Source organism: Lissotriton helveticus, chromosome 6 (assembly GCF_964261635.1).
Source record: "Lissotriton helveticus chromosome 6, aLisHel1.1, whole genome shotgun sequence".
In the NCBI taxonomy this organism is placed as follows: Eukaryota; Metazoa; Chordata; class Amphibia; order Caudata; family Salamandridae; genus Lissotriton; species Lissotriton helveticus.
The window spans coordinates 1747280787-1747298102 of NC_136067.1; the positions used below are offsets into that span (position 1 = coordinate 1747280787).

At 44.2% G+C, this 17316-nt stretch overlaps 1 protein-coding gene across 2 annotated transcripts in view; it reads left to right on the forward strand.

Annotated features, from left to right (window-relative positions):
* FSHR (follicle stimulating hormone receptor) overlaps positions 1-17316 on the forward strand; it is a 1957424-nt gene that overhangs the window by 1401550 nt on the left and 538558 nt on the right. The window lies entirely within an intron of this gene.

Here is a 17316-nt window from a genome sequence, read left to right on the forward strand (position 1 = left end):
GCTGGAGGATGCAGATGATGGCTATGACCGGTTCTGCTCGTGGGTTACCACGGCTCTGGACTCCCTGATTCCTATTTCTACTAGGAAAATTAGTTCGCGGGAGTCCAGCCCCTGGTACGATAGTGCACTACGTGCACTCAAGGGCAGTTGTAGGCGAGCAGAGAGGGAATGGCGGAAGGTATATGACAGTGGTAGGAAGATTATCTACCTTGCGGCCGTAAAAACTTACCATCGTGCTATATGTAAGGCCCGGGCAGCGTTCTACGCTGCGGAATTTGGCAACAGCCCTAATCCAGCTAAAACCATCTTTAAGGTGGTAAAAGATCTGGCTGTGAAGCGAGCCTCGGAAATTACTTCAAGTTCTACGGCACACTGCGAGGCTCTTGCCCTGTTCTTTCTGGAAAAGGTTCAGAACATCTACCTAACATTCCCTGTGGTCAGGCCACCGGTAGGTACCCCAGATTATAAGACTGGTGATTCCATGCTGTCTGTGGTGCCTCCGTTAACAACTAAGGGCTTTGACACTCTGGCCCAGCGGGTGAAATCCGGGTCGCCCGCTGATCCGCTTAAGCCTGCCCTTTTCAGAGACCAGCTTTTCATTGGTCGTACCTCGATCCTTTCTCTGTTGAACATCTCACTAGCCTCAGGCATGGTCCCCGCCAGCTGGAAGCGGGCTGTGGTTTCGCCCATTTTAAAGAAACCCTCTTTGGACCCGGAAAAGCCGGAAAGTTATCGGCCCATTTCCCTGCTCCCTTGGCCAACCAAAGTGTTGGAGGCCCATGTGAATAAGACTCTTTCCGACCACCTCTCCCGTCTGAACATCTTAGACCCCACCCAGAACGGTTTCCGTGCTGGACATAGCACAGAGACCGCCCTTCTCACCATGGCTGAACATCTTCGCACAGTGATGGATGGAGGACAGACGGCGGCGCTGGTATTACTCGATCTGAGCGCCGCCTTTGATACTGTCTCCCATCCAATCCTGTTGCAGCGCCTGGTGGAGATAGGAGTGTGTGGGTCTGCCCTCCAGTGGTTTCGGTCTTTCCTCGAGGACCGTTTCTTCAGCGTTGCAGTGCCACCGTTCCAGTCCAAATTCCATCCTCTGAAGCAGGGAGTACCGCAGGGATCCTCGCTGAGCCCCACGTTGTTCAACCTTTACGTGAGACCGCTGGCTGAGGTTGTCAGGCAATGGGGTATGACCATGGTGTCATATGCCGATGACACTCAGCTAGCGGTTACGATCAGCGGGGATGTAGACCTGGATGCTCCCAAGTTTCAGAGTGGTCTTAGGGCAGTGGCAAGCTGGATGGAGACCAACTGCCTCCAGCTCAACGCGAAGAAAACCGAGGTTATGATCGTCGGCAGACGGGCGGACCTCTGGGGAGATAGGTGGTGGCCTCCGGAGCTTGGGCCGGCTCCCCTCCCGGTGACGGAACTAAAGAACCTGGGAGTGTGGATGGATCCCACTCTCAGTTTTGAGGGGCACACAAAGAAAACGGCGGCGTGCTGTTTTGGAATCCTCCGATCCTTGCGCCCAATTCTCAAGTTCTTTGATTCACGCACCCGACAGTTAGTTAAACAGGCGACTGTTATATCACGCTTGGACTATGCCAGCTCGCTTCTGGCGGGTGCTAACCAGGCCGAACTTACCCGACTTCAGCGGGTGCAGAATGCCGCTGCAAGGGCTATTGTGGGTCTCCCCCGTTTCTGCCCTGTCTCTAGTACCTTGAAAGCTCTACACCGGCTGCCAGTTAGAGCCAGAATCCAATTTAAGGTACTCTGTTTAGCTTTTAAAATCTTAAAAGGTATGGCTCCTCAAACTCTACTGGACCTCCTGACCTGGTACGTCCCCACTCGGCACCTGAGATCTATGGGTCAAGCTCTCACCATTATCCCTAGATACAAGCTGTGCGGTGTTGGAGGCCGGTCTTTCCGGGTTAAAGCGGCCGAACTGTGGAATTCCCTGCCGGTGGGGATTCGGCTGTCGGAGGATCTTTTGTCCTTTCGTAGGGCGATTAAAACTTTCCTTTTTAAATAAAAACCTGTCTGTATTGCTTTAGCTGTTGTGTTTCTGTAGTTGTTGCGTGGTATCTTGCCGTGCGCCGGGACGCCCCTTAGCTGGGGCAGCTGTGCGCAGTACAAATCCACGTAACATAACATAACATAACGTAATTCTAGAAAGCTCCTAATTCAGGCGCTTATTCTTTCCAGGCTGGACTAGGGTAATGCCTTTATCTAGGTGCAGCCAACTCAGTTATTTCCAAAGTACAGGTGGTCCAGAATGTGGAACCAAGGCTCCTTACGGGCACAAACAACAGCTGCTCGGCCAAGCCTGCCCTAAGATCACTTCACTGGCTCCTGATACAGGAGCGAATACATTTCAAAGCCCTCTGCATCGCACATAAAAACTTTCAGGGCAAAGGTCCTCCCATCATTGAAAAACCTCATTAAACCTTATAAAGCCACCACAAGTCTCCATTCAGATGAACTCCATTTGGCTGAGGTTTCCAGAATTAGGAAGGCCCATACAGGGGGCTGCCTTTTCTCCTATAACACCTCTAGGCTCTGGAAATTTCTTCCCCTCTCTATCCGTAAGGAGGCTAACCACTTATCATTCCGCAGACACTTGAAGACATGGCTATTCCCATAATTCTATCTGTTCCTCATTCGCTTCTGCAGTGCTGGGATGCCTCCGGGTAGCCAAGCGCTAAACAAAAATATTTTTCTTTTCATTGTAGCCTGCACATCCAAATGAACCTACTCGCTTCGTGGTAAACATCAACCAAAGTTTTGTGGTTGTTTCGCAACACAAACCTTTTCCCGCACACAAAATTCCTCCTCATCAACAAGCAAATGCCTCCTTCTCAATTCGTAGAATAAGTCACTTCCGCTCCCTTTAACATTCTCAATGAAAATGCCACAACCCTTTCCTTACCATTTCTCATTTGCTCAAGCATTGCCCCAACCAATGCATGCTAGCATCTGTTTACACTATAGTTTGGTCACCCAAATCAAAAGGTATCAGCCCAAAGGCATTCACAATACTTTTTTTTATCTCATTGAAACAAAGCCAATTGACACCCTTGCGTACAAACATACCTTTGCCCTTTTTTCATCAATACCCACAAAGGCTGTGCAATATCAGCAAATCCCTTAAAAAAGTTGGCGTAATATTTCACAAAACCTAAAAAATGACCTTTTTTTTTTGTTGTTCTATATAGCACGAACCTGACCTGAAGGTATCAGAAATCAGAGAGCTTTACATGAGCACCTGTTGCATTAAACAAGGACACATTAATTTTGTTAGGCAGGGGGAGATTTAATGATTTGCCCGGAATCACTGCATGTTGAGCCTCATTGCCGAGCCTCGAACCCAGTGCCCCCGATTTGATATTGACAGCCCTTAGCCTCAAGAGAGCATTTGGTCCTTAGACGATGGGCAGGGTGCCTTCTCAAAAGCATCCATCAACTTATGCTTGAGCTTAATTCCCTCAAAAGAAATCGCGTGGCTAAGGTACTTCGCTGTCTGACAGGAGGTGAATACATTTATTCACCTCCACTGTTAGACCTGCATCCTCCAGAATCTTACACACCTTCCTCAGCAACTCATCGTGCTTTACCTTGTCCTCCGCTCATGCCAAGATGTCATCCTGGAAATTTGTTACAATTCTTACCTCCCCCAGCAGTCTCTGCATGACACTTTGAAATACTGCTGAGGCATACGCCATCCCAAATGGCACCCACATAAATTTGTATGCCCGCTCTGGTGTTATGAATGAGCTAAATTGTCTTAATTCTGGATGCAACAATATTTGGTGGTATGCATTTGATAAATCAAGTGCCAAATAGACTTTTCCTCCTTTCACTCCAGCCAACAACTCATTTATGTTAGGTATAATATCGCAGGCCCATCCACATTTTTTTATTTAAATCACATAAATCCACCCAGTCCGCTTCCAAACAAGTTTGGGAACATATATTGCCATACCTTTGCATCACCATGTGTCACTGATAACACTTGTTCCACTGCATTGGGATTTAAGACAATATTCAAGGCTCTTTGTTTTCTCCACCCAAGCAAACATCTCCCTTTCACCACCATGTAAATGCTAATTGATTTCTCTTTGTTTGAACAGCAACTTGGCTTGGAAACACCCAAAACTGGCAATATCTTTCCTTCATACCCAGCGAATTCAACCTTAGTTGTAGATAGTTCTTATTTCCTCAAGTCTTCCCAAGTTCCCCTATCAATGACCATATAAGGAGAACATGAATCTGCTCACATATCCACTGACACATTTTTGACTGATAAACACTTTTAGGAGGACTAGAAAGCTTATCATCTGACTAATCCACTTTGTTAACCTTGAACCCTTGATCAGGTCCCTCTTTTGAACCTTCATCCAACATTAAAACTTCAACATCATCATCAGATGAATCCTCATAAATTTCCACCTTTAGCACTTTGTATATAATTTACACTAACTTTTCGCAGTAATTTGTTTTGACTACACGCTCTTGCAAAATGTCCAATTCTGTTACACTTAACACATTTGGCCTGTATAGCTGGGCAGTTACTTGACGACGCCATATGCCTAACCCTCGCACAACTATAACACTGTCTTTGCATTCCTACATTTCTTTCTCTCATCTTTAGCTTCCCTCTTCTTGTATTTTTCCTCCTTATTATGTTCCTTGTTTACATTTTTCTCTAACTCCCTCACATACCGTGAAGTGTCTTCTATACGTGAAAGAATAGCAATGGCCTCCTCCAATGATGGATCCTTTAAACTTGACAACTTTTCTTGTACCCTCATATTCCTTGTACGATTTATAAGCTGATCTCTAATTATTTCTTCATGGAGACCACATAAATTACAGGTGATGTCCAATGTATGTTGTACAGTCACAAACTGATATATAGACTAATTTTCAGACTGCACGCGTGAATAAAATGTATCACGCTTCACCACTACATTGACTTTTGTCCCAAAGTTGTACTTCAAATGCCTTCATGCAATACTATACACATTATCATCCTCATCATCATCTTCCTCCTCTTGCTCCTCGTTACTCTGTGACAACATTTCTGCAAGTTAATGTGTCCAATACTTTCCTCCCTTCTACACCCAAGCTTTGTTTCCGCAAAGCCAACTTATTTTTTGTTACAAAAATGTTTCCCCAGTGCTTCCAAATAGGTCTCTCACCAATCCTCCCAGGGCAGACTAGGATCCCCTGAAGCAATCAAAAACCCCGGAGGAGCTGCAATAGCCTGCATACTTAACCCTGTATTTAATCCAACTATTTCCAACCCCCCAATACTCCAAAATAACAAAGATAGTCACTGTAGTCACTCATCAAGAAACATAACAAACCAACAAAACAAAAGTAGCCACAGTCGCCACACTCTTCCGCATCCAGCTCCTTCGAAAGTTGTAAAATACTGATACTAATGGTCTGTGCAATGATAGACTGCCTCACTGTTATTTACTTTCAGGCGAGTTGGTGGTCTAGTCTCTCTTGGAGTACAACTTCCTGTTGCACTTCATGATCTCTTATTGGTAATCCTTCCTTCGTGGCTATGCACATAAGCACAGTTGCCAGTAAATGCACTCATGCACAGATGCGTGAGTTTTCTTTTACTAATTACTCCTATGCAAAGTTAATTTCAATATCATTAAAAGTCCCAGCACTCTAACTGCAGCCCCCATGCACTTCTTCTCATGTAAATTTTCTCTGCTGATGTGCTCATTACTCCTCAGTTGATGCACTCAAAAATCCTCTTGACTTGTGCATCAAACAGTAGACACGCTCCTCACGCTACCTGACACATTTTGTAGCTTGGTCTTATTTGTGGTATGCTGCTACAGCTGCCCTGGCCATTTGCCTGGCTGCTCATGGTTCCTGCTGCTCATGCCGCCGATGCGCATGCCACACTTCAGGCTTTTGGTCCAACACAATCCTCCTCACAGCACAGAGGACTCCTACACTGCCCTCACAGTAATGGGCACACACCTTCAACCATTGCGCCTTCCCAAAACCAGCCTCACCTACTTTTTTCTTTTCAGGGACATCAGCACATTGGCACAACGGCCTCACAGTACGTTCTCACTTTCCAGCACTATGCTGATCTCAATTAGACGCAGTTTCCAGGGCTCAAGAGATCAAACTGCTCCGTCCCTGCCACCAGTGTCTGCCATGCAACTTCGCACAGGGTTGGTCTTCTCAGGTGAACATACCATCCCCTCTTGTAAAATCAAGACTTAAGAGACACTCATTTGAATAAAGGACATTTGCAAGTAAAACACAACAGGGGGCCTTCTAAAGGCAAGGATCAGGCATCTGATACTTAAGTCCTGACAAAATAGTAGCAAAAATGGTTTAACCCGTTCGCCGTGGGAGTAATTCCCCCAGGGCGTGAGCGGGGGGGGGGGGGTTAGCGTGGCGCACCGGTGGTTGTGACAAGCCCAGCTCGTCATGAGGCACAGTGGAGCTGTGCTCATGATGAGCTGGGCTCGTCACGACTCCGCCCACTGATTGATTCTCCCACACAGGCAGGGAATCAATTGCGCGTGGGCGTACCGTGACCGTTATGATGAGCACAGCTCGTCACGAGCACAGCTCCACTGTACCTCATGACGAGCTGGGCTCGTCATAAGCATGGAAGGGGGTTAAAAAAATAAAGGGAACTATTTTTACTTCAAGTATGGAATGCCTTTATGACATAAAATTGAATGTGTGCTAATTGAGAGCAATCCAACAACTCCATAGGAGGCAATATATTACACAAAACAGCGAACAGAAGAGGCAAGAGAGTAATGCTGCACATAAACAGTGCAAAGTTACATGTATCATATACAGTTAGCAAACAGTATAACCACAAGTGCTTGGTCTAAATAACAATTACAAACCCATTCTAAAAGGGGTGCTTAGAGATAACCAAAGTGCCAATGACATACCCTGAAAAATGTCACATTGCAAAACTCAGTGGAATTTTCTCCCATTTCAAAGTGTTGCTTTTGCACACAGTGGGCATCTTGCTCCCAGTAGCTGGTAGGCACAGTGCCATATTTAGAACTGCAAAATCCAGCCATTATTTGCAGAAATATTTTTGCAGAACTTTTTCTGAACTTTAAATTTCTCCCATTTAAAAAATGGTTATATGTTTGTATTATACATCTAACAGTCCCAAAACTGATTAAAGGTATCCCAGTACCCCTAAATCTCATCTGTTTCAGTAATCTGCAAGGTACTCCAGGCCCTAACATATGCCCATTACACTCACATGTCCACGCACTTACATGAACACTTAACAATAAACACAGTTAGGACTACAGAGTTTGGTACTAGCCAGTGCTTTAATGAAAATACAAAAGAGCAAGTATTCACTATTGAGAATACCTGTTTGCCCCAGAGAAGTGCCGGTACTCTTCCATTAAATGGATTGTAGCAGTGCTGAGAAGTGGAGGTACTCTCCCTTTCAAATTAAAGACTAGCTGGTACTCAATACCAGACAGTACCCACCCATTTAAAGCTCTGTTTATAGCAATCTATAAGAAGGCCATACTCTCTTTAACAATGCTTTTACAGTGTATAAACTAGATTTACAGGCTTTAACACCCTTGAAGAATCAAACCAACTCATCTGTCTAAAGAGATCTAAAAAAGATTCAGGTGAATTTAATGCATTTAAACAATAGCAACGAGTCTCCCACCTGAGAGACAAACATTGCATTTGGCCAGAATTGAGAAAACAAATGTTACCATTAACAATGGGCTATGACCAGAATCCAAGTAAAATCTCAGCATGTGGTACAGGTGTCTCCAACCCTACCAGTAGCTCATTGACACCTCCAGAGTAGCAAGCAGCCTTAAGTTAATTTATAAAAAGGCACATAGTCACATTTTTCTTTTAAATTTAAGGGAAGTCTATGTTTATTTTACAATATTATCCTTAGGCTGCAGATAGCAGAGCCTGATAATGAACAGTGCTGGAGTCAGATTTATGATCCAGGGCACAAGGGTGAAAAACTGAAGCTCTTAGGTATTTAATTCTTAAAGAAGTTCTTGTCAACTCAATATTGGTGTGTGAGGACAAAATTATGTTTCTGAATCCTTTGAAATTATAGAAAAATTGAAATGAAAAAAACCTTAATTATTAAGTTCATTTTCATTTTCTCCCATTTCTAAGTGCCTCATTTGCCAACAGCAGGCCTCTTGCTCACAGTAGCCAGTAAACACTGTGCCATATTTATAGCTGAAAAATACAGTCCTCTTTTATAAATGGGAAAAATTTCCTTCAATTAAGCAAATTACATCTTAATGTTTGATGAAGTATGTTTCTTCAGTTTAAATTCCTCTCATTTAATCAAATGGCTGTATTTTACTGTTATGAAAAGGACATTGTGTATTTAGGGCACTGGGAGCAAGATGCCTAGTGTTTGTAAATGTGACACTTGGGAATGGGATTCTATTTAAATTATAAGTTTTATGGAAACCATTTCACATAAAGTTAACTCTTCAATATAATTGTATCCCATTTCAAAGTGTCGCCTTTCCACATAGTAGGGATCTTGCTCCGAGTGGATGGTAGGCATGGTGCCATATTTATAACAGAAAAAAACCGTCATTATTTAAAGGGAGAGATTTTTAAAGTATAGAAATGCTTTCCATATATTGAGCATTTTTGCAGAACATTTTCGAAACTTTTAATTTCTCAAATTTGTAAAAACAAAATGGTTATATGTTTGTTTTATACATGCAATGGTCCTAAGGATGATGAAAGGTATTCCAGTAACACAAGTACATACAACATACAGCATAGGCTCTCAGTCACCCATTCACATTTATCCCCTTGATATCCACACTTGTTCATACATCCCCAAATACAACACTCTCACTGACACACACAGCAGTCCTGTTGTAGTGCCCCTAGTCAAAGTATTTTGTTCAAACCATTGTATCTGGCGTTATGGACATCAGGCTTAAAATCAATGGAGCTGGGCCTGAAGGTGAATGGTAACAATACATGAGTTGGTTAGCCTTCAGTATCTCACGAGAAGTAGCTCTGACTACAAAAAAGGTTGGATACCCCTGGTAGTTTATACACAGTGAGTATGTCTGGTTACATCATCATCTATGGTGTGACGGGCTAATTCCTGTCAGATATTCTCCTTAACTGTCCACCTGAGTTCACTAAACTTGGCATGCTGGGTCCCACTGGGAGCCAGGAGACATAAAATGCATAAAAACGGAAAATGTATGTTTATGCACAATTCCATGGCATGTTATAAAAATGAACACGCTGAGGCATTTTCTGATGTTCACATGAACTATAAATGTATTTTACAACAGGAAGAAAAGGTCTATTAATTTTCTTTGTGAACATTAACTATAAAGAACATGAATTTTGGTTTCATAAAAATAAGAATTGAGCCTTTTTGGCCTGGTTCATGTTGCAAATGCAGCCTGTGTTCAGTCCATAAACTGGCAAATAAAAATGCAAGTGTTGTAAATGCAAGTCAAGGCTGTAAAAACAAAATGAGCTTTAGAATAATATGATCATTGAATTTACACATACAGAGCAATTTATCAAAATATGTGTTTGGTTCTAATCCACAATATGGGTTGTAATAACTTTCATTTAATCAGCAGATGTTTGTGACGGGATTTGAATAGCGTGCTTCTGCTGCTGGCCTTGGTGGTATTGTTAAATTGGTTATTCAGTGGTCTGCAACAGATGACTACACTTTATTTTCTTTCTGCGTGCGAAAAAAGCTAGAGCTAAGTGTCTCTGCTGTAAATAAGATTTATTTTACAGCCACACATAATGTAATCAACAATCGTATGCTCCTGCTGTATGCTAGATGGTCCACAAATGCCAGGATGCCCATTCACCAGGGGCAGCTGAGGTGACATCATGCATCCTTTTACCCACAATCCCATGACGTAGTTGAATTCTTGTTTTACCTTTAGGCTTTTTAGTAGCCACTTGTTTGCTGCTAAGAGGCTAATACAATGAAGAAGAAAGAATAAAAGAAAGCCAAACAAAAAAAGACATAAGAGACATGGTAAGTTTCTATTGTTGCTGCTCCTACCATGACTTCCTATAAAACTCAGCCCACCACCTTTCAAATAGATAACACAGATGCTGCGCTCATTGCACTGAACAGAAATGCTGAAGCACTGTCTGAAGCAGATTCTAAATCCTCCATTTTGAAACGCACCAACCAAGGCTCCAAAGGACCCATTCAGACCATCAAATACATTCTATGAGTAATTGCTAGCTCTTCTGTGCCATTATGCTCACTGTAGTACCGGTGTCTATTATGGTGAGAACTCACTTGTTGTAAATTAGAAGTTTACATCATGAATGTGTATGGTCTTTCCTTTATTTTGCTTTCTCATCTTCATCCATCCAGGATTGTTCACCTGTGGCTTCATTCAAGACACCTCAAAGTTGTTTGGCAGACCTGTGTGGTGCTCACCTCACATGCAGACTGACCAATCAAGCAGATTCAAGGCTGCAATTTGACAAATTGGGAAGATTGATCCAGAGGAAGCCAAAAATTAGGCTATTTTTCATGTTCATATTAGGGCTTCTCATATTCATGAGTTTTCAGAAGTATGGGCCATGCACATCAACTCCTCACTGGTTACATACCTCACCAAGTTGGAACTAATCAAATATGGGATTGACCTGAAAATGACAGCAAAGAAAATATTTGCCAGAAGGTCTCCCAAGCATACGGATACTATGGTGGTTTACTCCAACATGAACTAAAATGCCTGTTAGACCTGGAATCCTTAGTCTGGTTTCTCTGACTTTTTTGCCTCTACCTCCTGTATTTTTGACACTGTGCTGGATTTCGTTTTTGCTATTTAGATGCTTTGGGCACTTTGCCACTGCTGATCAGTGCCAAAGTGCAAGTGCTCACTGTGTAAATTGATATTGTGATTGGTTAATAAAGATTGGCAGATTTGTTTTACAAGTAGGTCCCTCGTAAAGTGCACTGAGTGTGCAAGGGCTGGTAATTCAAATGCTACTAGTGGACATGCAGCACTGATTGTGCCACCCACATGAGTAGCGCTGAAAAGAGGTCTCAGGCCTGCCACCGCATTGCCTGTGCATAGTTTGTTAACTGCCCTGTTGACCTGGCCAGTGTACCCACTTGCCAGGCCTGACCCCTCCCTTTTCTTACACATTGGACACCCCTATGGTAGGCCCAAGGCACCCCCCTGGGCAGGGAGCAGTGTATGTGAAAGGTAGCACATGTCCTAGTGTGGGTAACATGTCCTGATAGTGAAATACTGCCAATTTCGTTTTTCACTATTGCAAGGCTATCTTGCCCATAGGACAAAATTGGAGAATGCTTTGTAAAATGTTTACCTGCATATCTTCTCATAGGGGCAAGATAGAACATTGGAATCTGGTATCCCTGAACTCAGAATGTAATAACACATCTTTTAGGAAGGATGTTTTTTAAATACTGTGTTTGAAAATAGCACTTTCAGAAAGTGGCTATTTTCTTGTTCACCCTTTCTGTGTGTGTTTGCCCGTTTGTGGATTGACTGTCTGGTTTGAGAGTGACAGGGGCTGTGGTGGCTCCAGGAGTCTGGGTGAGTGAGCACTGGGCTGAATAGACCTATCTGCATTTGGAGTGTTGGGAGGAGTAGCACCTGCGCCTGAATAGGGCTGAGCCTGCTTTCCACAATGCTGGCTCCACCTACTGCGGTGTGTCTGACGGCCCTGGCTCACACTCACAAAGAAAGAAGATGTACACTGGCAGAGTGCACCCAGAACTGTTTTGGACTGGGTCCACGACCCCTGAGCACGTAGAGAACAAATACTTTTGGGTTATAAATATGAGAGTTGAAACCCCTGAATGTTAGACTACTTTGTGATCAAGAGGAATCCTTGCCAAGGAAGATCAGCTGAAGAGACTGGGGAGAAGTAGTGCCCTTGGTATGTGTCTGGGGTTGGTGTGCAGTTTGTTGTTTCTACTGAGGAGAGAACAAAGGGACTTTGCTGTGTGATGTGTCCCCTGCTTGAAGAATGACATTGCTGTGTACTGTGTCCATCTGAAGAAAAGCCTCCAGGGGCGTGAGAAGAGCTGGCCTCCTTTTTCTGAAGTCCCAGGCACAAAAGGACTTCACCCCCAGCTTCCCTGAACTTCCTTGCTGGGAGTTCCCGTCTGCCAGGAGGGCAGGTAACTGTGTGTGAGGCCTTTTTTCTGTTGGGAACTGGAAGAGCGACGCAACGAGAGAGAAGTGTGACGCCACCGCAGCAGCCGCTGTTGCATCATTGAGGAAGCGTGTCGCCGCTGTTCGCCGTTGCATCACCAGAGAAGCGTGCCGCCGCCACAGATGGTGCCATGGCATCACTAGAGAAGCGTGTCGCAGTGCTGCCGCATCGCTGAGGAAGCGTGCCACCGCTGATCGCAGCCGCAACACCGGAGAAGTGTGTCGCAGACGCCGAGGGTGTCGTCTCATCACCAGGGAAGTGTGTCACAGGGCCTGTCGTGACGCAGAAAACCACTGAGTTCACCGCAAGGCCGTCGGGCGTGCATGCATTGCCTCCACATTGTCGCATCGCAGTAAAGATGCCATTTTGTCGCATTGCATCGGATCATCACAATGCATTGAGGCGCCATCTTGTCACAACGGAACCGGAGTGCTGGAAGAATCGACGCATCACCTTCTCTGCACCCCTTTTGTTTGTTTTGCGTTACTCATCCTAGGTACTTTGAGACTAAAGTGTCACATTTATCATCTACATGTTTATTTTTGCAATAACCTTTTCAAAGACATTCTAATAAGTAACTGAATGTTGGATTTTTGTTGTTTTAGTCTTATGTAGTTTAGATAAAGATATTTTATTTTCCTAAACTGTTGTGGTGTCCATTTGTGGTGTTTTTACTATTTTACTGTGAGTGTTGGTACAAGTACTTTACACATTGTCTTTAGGATAAGCCTGTCTGCTTGTGCCAAGCTACCAAGGGGCTGAGCAAGAGGTTATCTAAAGTGTGTATGCTCCTTACCTGACTAGAAGCAAGGGTCCCTATTTGGTCAAAGGTACCTACCTCTGCCAACTAGAGACCCTCATTTCTAACATTGGTGGTCAGCGGTGAGGATTTGACCTTGTATTTGTACTTGAGTCACAGTGATTGGTGTACATCACTAGATTCGTGCCGACCACTACGCAACCACATACTGTTTTATTTTTGGTTCTATTTTTGATCCGATCCTTGAGTCATCCACACATCATGTCTCAAAATGGTAAAGCAGCAAGTGAGAAGGCAGAATTGGAGTTTCACATTGAGGATTTGTATTCCTGCAAGGTAGATCAACTTAAACAATTTTGCAAGGATTTGGGATGTCCCACAAGGAGTAGGGCTAAGAAGGATGAGCTACAGAAGGCCTTAAAAGACTGGTGGTAGGCCAAAGGAGCTAAGGAGCCAGAGAATGGAGGAGTGGATGAGGATGCACAAGGGGTTGGGTTCAGGTCACAGGACTTGCCTGTGCCAAGGGCAGCCTCAGGGCCGCCAGCATCCATTTCACAGGAAGTCTCTCCCGAGAGGAGTGGGAGGATAACAAGAGGATCAGGGAGCATGAGCTGGAGGTCATGAGGCTCAAGGAGAAGGCAGAGGAAAGGGCTCATTCCTTGGAAGAAAGGAAATTGCTTTTGGCTCATGAGTTGAGCATGAGGGAACTGGACATCAAGGCCAAGCAACTGGAGTCCAGTTCAAATAGTGGCGGCGCACAGCCAGTGCATAGGGGTAAGGTATACATACCCAAGGATTTAGTGCAGAATTTCCAAAAGGGAGAGCATATTTATGCATGGTTTGAATTGTATGAGCTTGCATTGAGGATAAATGAGGTGCCTAAAAAGAACTGGGGGTGGGCCTATGGAAACACTTTGAGGCTTCTGGGAGGGATATCTTACCACCCTTAGAGAAGGCGGGTACCCTGACCTATGCCAATATGAAAGAGGCCTTATGCCTCAAGTATGGGCTCTAGTACAGAGTGAAGTTCAGGAATTTCAAGAAGTATGATTCAGACACTTGGGTTGAATGGGTGAGGTTGTACATGCATGCACTGGAAGGTTGGATAAAGGGCAGCAAAGTTACTGATTATGAGGGGTTGTGCCATCTACTTCGTTGGGAGCACTTGAGCAGTCTATGTGTTCAAGAGCTGCACCAGCATCTTTCGGACAGTAAGTTAACTGATCCCAGTGAGCTTGCTAAGGAGGTGGACCCCTGGACCAGCACCAGGGTCCACAAGGGGATTGTGGGTAAGACAGCTAAAGGTGGACAGGGTCCCCAGCAGAAGAGTGGGGGGACAAAGGTAACCAAAAGGAGTTCTCTAAAGGGCCCCAAAACAGTTCAGAGGGAAAGGAGTCCCAGCCCCCCCAGCCTAAGACGTCTCAGCCCCCTAAGGGTGGGAGTGACATCTGGGGTCCCCCAGGTGTTACTCATGTGGTGAGAAGGGCCACATTGCCCTTAAGTGCCCCAAGAAATTCTAAGCACCCACTAGTGCTCAGTCACCGGGTTTAGTGAGTGTAGCGTTGGGGGAGGAATTAGTTTCCAGTGAAGGGGAGGAGCAAGCAGTGATGACCCTTGTCTCTTTTAGAGCCAGAGAGATGGTCGAGGAGTCCTACCTGCCTGAGAACACTAAAAAATACAGGCAGTGGGTGACAGTGGTGGCTGGCATCCCCAGGGTGGGGGGCGTCTCAAGACTCCTCGCCATTAGCACATGCACACTTTAAACAGTAGGAAAAATGTAAAAGGAGGACCCCTCACAGGTTTGTTAAGGACCAGGGGGAATGAATAGGAAAAGACAAAAACGTCCTACTTGGGTGGATACTCTTAGGTTATCCTGCATGTGTAGTGTAAATAGTTGTGTGGTTCCCAGACAGGCTGTCTTGCAGCGGGAGAGGCAAAGTTACAAAAAGTCCATACGTAGTACTGGCAACAACATAAACTTCTTTAAATTAAATCAATGCACAGAGCATAAGTATGTGGTTTTAGCGCTACTGGTATTATTAGCTATTGAGGCTCATGACAAAATGTAATATGGTAAACAATGTACAATTTTATTCTCTTATTAAGTATATACAAGTTCATACGGCAATTAAAAACACATGAAAAAAGTCATTATCATAACAATTTATATAAAACATATAAAACAATTTTAATTAAAACAAAGAATCTTAAAGTAGTCGACGCAGCGTTTCGGCTTGTTTTGTGGTACACCTTCCTCAGGACTGATTCTTTTATGTGTGGGTATTTTTTCGTGAAGAAAAAACTCTGTTGAATGATTCATCAATTTTCAGTGGGATTTTTTTTAAAATAAAGTAAGCTGGTCCTTCCGGTCTCAGCAGTCTCTTTCGGGAGAGTGGGATAAATTAATTCTCTTCCGTGCATTGATTTAATTTAAAGAAGTTTATGTTGTTGTCAGTACTACGTACGGACTTTTTGTAACTTTGCCTCTCCCGCTGCAAGACAGCCTGTCTGGGAACCACACAACTATTTACACTACACATGCAGGATAACCTAAGAGTATCCACCCAAGTAGGACGTTTTTGTCTTTTCCACTTTAAACAGTGCTATACAAGTCCACCCTCCTCCCTGCTTAGTGACATGCTGCTGTCACTCAGCAGCAGCCCTGCCCCCCCCCTTGTGACGCTCTGTTCGGGATGGGGAATTAAAATATAATGGTAATAAATAACCATTTTATGTTTCTGGTGCTTGGGGGTGCGGGAGCCGCCCCTGAATGTTAATACGGTTCTGCCTCCCCTCTGTTGCGGAATTCGCATTCCGGATGACCATGGCTGCATTGTTTATACCCATGATGTTTACAAATGGAGCAATCTCGTTAGGGAGCATAGTGTCACTGAGGGGACAGCAATGTCAACTTGAGGGATATTATACCAACATCATGGAATGGCAGGGTGCTCTCTCGAACAAATATCGGCATTGAGAGAGAGAATACTGCCCTGTTATATTGCTATTTCTCGATTCCTCAGCTTTCTGAAAAATATATTACAAACCCCGCCTTCTTCCGTGGTTTGTGACCGTTTTATTTCGCAGTGAGCAGAGCGCACGCTCGGCTTTTTGACAGTTGATACTATTATTAAAAGGAGCCTGCCATTGTTGATTTTGAAAATAGTGAACCCAAAAAGTAAAACACATCTACACGCATAAGACAAAAATAACCATCAAATTAAATGTTATGTTTATGTCCATTTATTGCCCTGAGTACTATGAATTACAAACCTACAAAGGTGAGCACAAGAGCACTCAAGAATTTGAACATGAACTAAACAGAAGCAGCGAGATAATGACAGACACAGTAAACCTTTAGTGCAGATTTATATTGGCAACAGCACATAAAGAAACGGTATCCATGTACTGTAGAATTGTGCGCAGTAGTCTTGTATTTATTTGTATTACAATACTCTGGAGAGAGGACTTTTATCTGGCAGCTTGAGTAATAAATATTTCTCTGTAAGATGCATAGACAGTAATTCCGAATATAGAAAAAATAAGAAATCAAAGCAACAACTATTTTTACTGCATGAGTTCTATCACATTCTAACAAATCCAAGTGCAATTAAACTGAATTTTTGTTTGTCACCGAAATCTATGCAACCTTTTTACTTTTCGAGTTTGTTACATCAAATCAGTATATCAACCCAACATTCTGTCACCAGAAGTATGTGTTAACTGTGGGTTTGGTGCTTGATTTAACAGTGGCTGCAATGCTGAACATTACTGTGGCAAGAACATTGACTCACGGAAGCGGTGTGGTGTGAATCTGCCCTATTATCAGTAGGGTGGTTAGGCCACCCTGGGACCACCGCACCCTCCGAAACCACCAGGGAACCGCCATTCCTGAGCCGCCATATGCAAGCATATCACAAGTTTCTTCACGTCATACATTTCACGGCGGTGCAACCACCATAAAAAGTGTGGCTTTAAGAAATAAAGAGGGCCCAGCAGAGCTCCCTTGTGCCACACGCCATGTGGATGCACACATGTGCCCCCGGTGGGCATGTACACCAGTACCTGCACAGCATGGACTGCAGCAGTCCCTGCCGTGCAGGTACTGCCTTTGACGTTTCCATTGCGGTGCCTAATTCATAGGCAACGCCCTGGGAACGCCAAAGATCTGCCCGCCAGACAGGAAAAAACTACTAATCTGGCGGGTGGTTCAAACATGGATTTGGCAGTGTGGAAAGTGGGGAGGTCCCACTCCCACACTGCCAAAATCATAATAAGGCCCTAAGCTTGCTCGCTTCGCTCGCTATATAAAA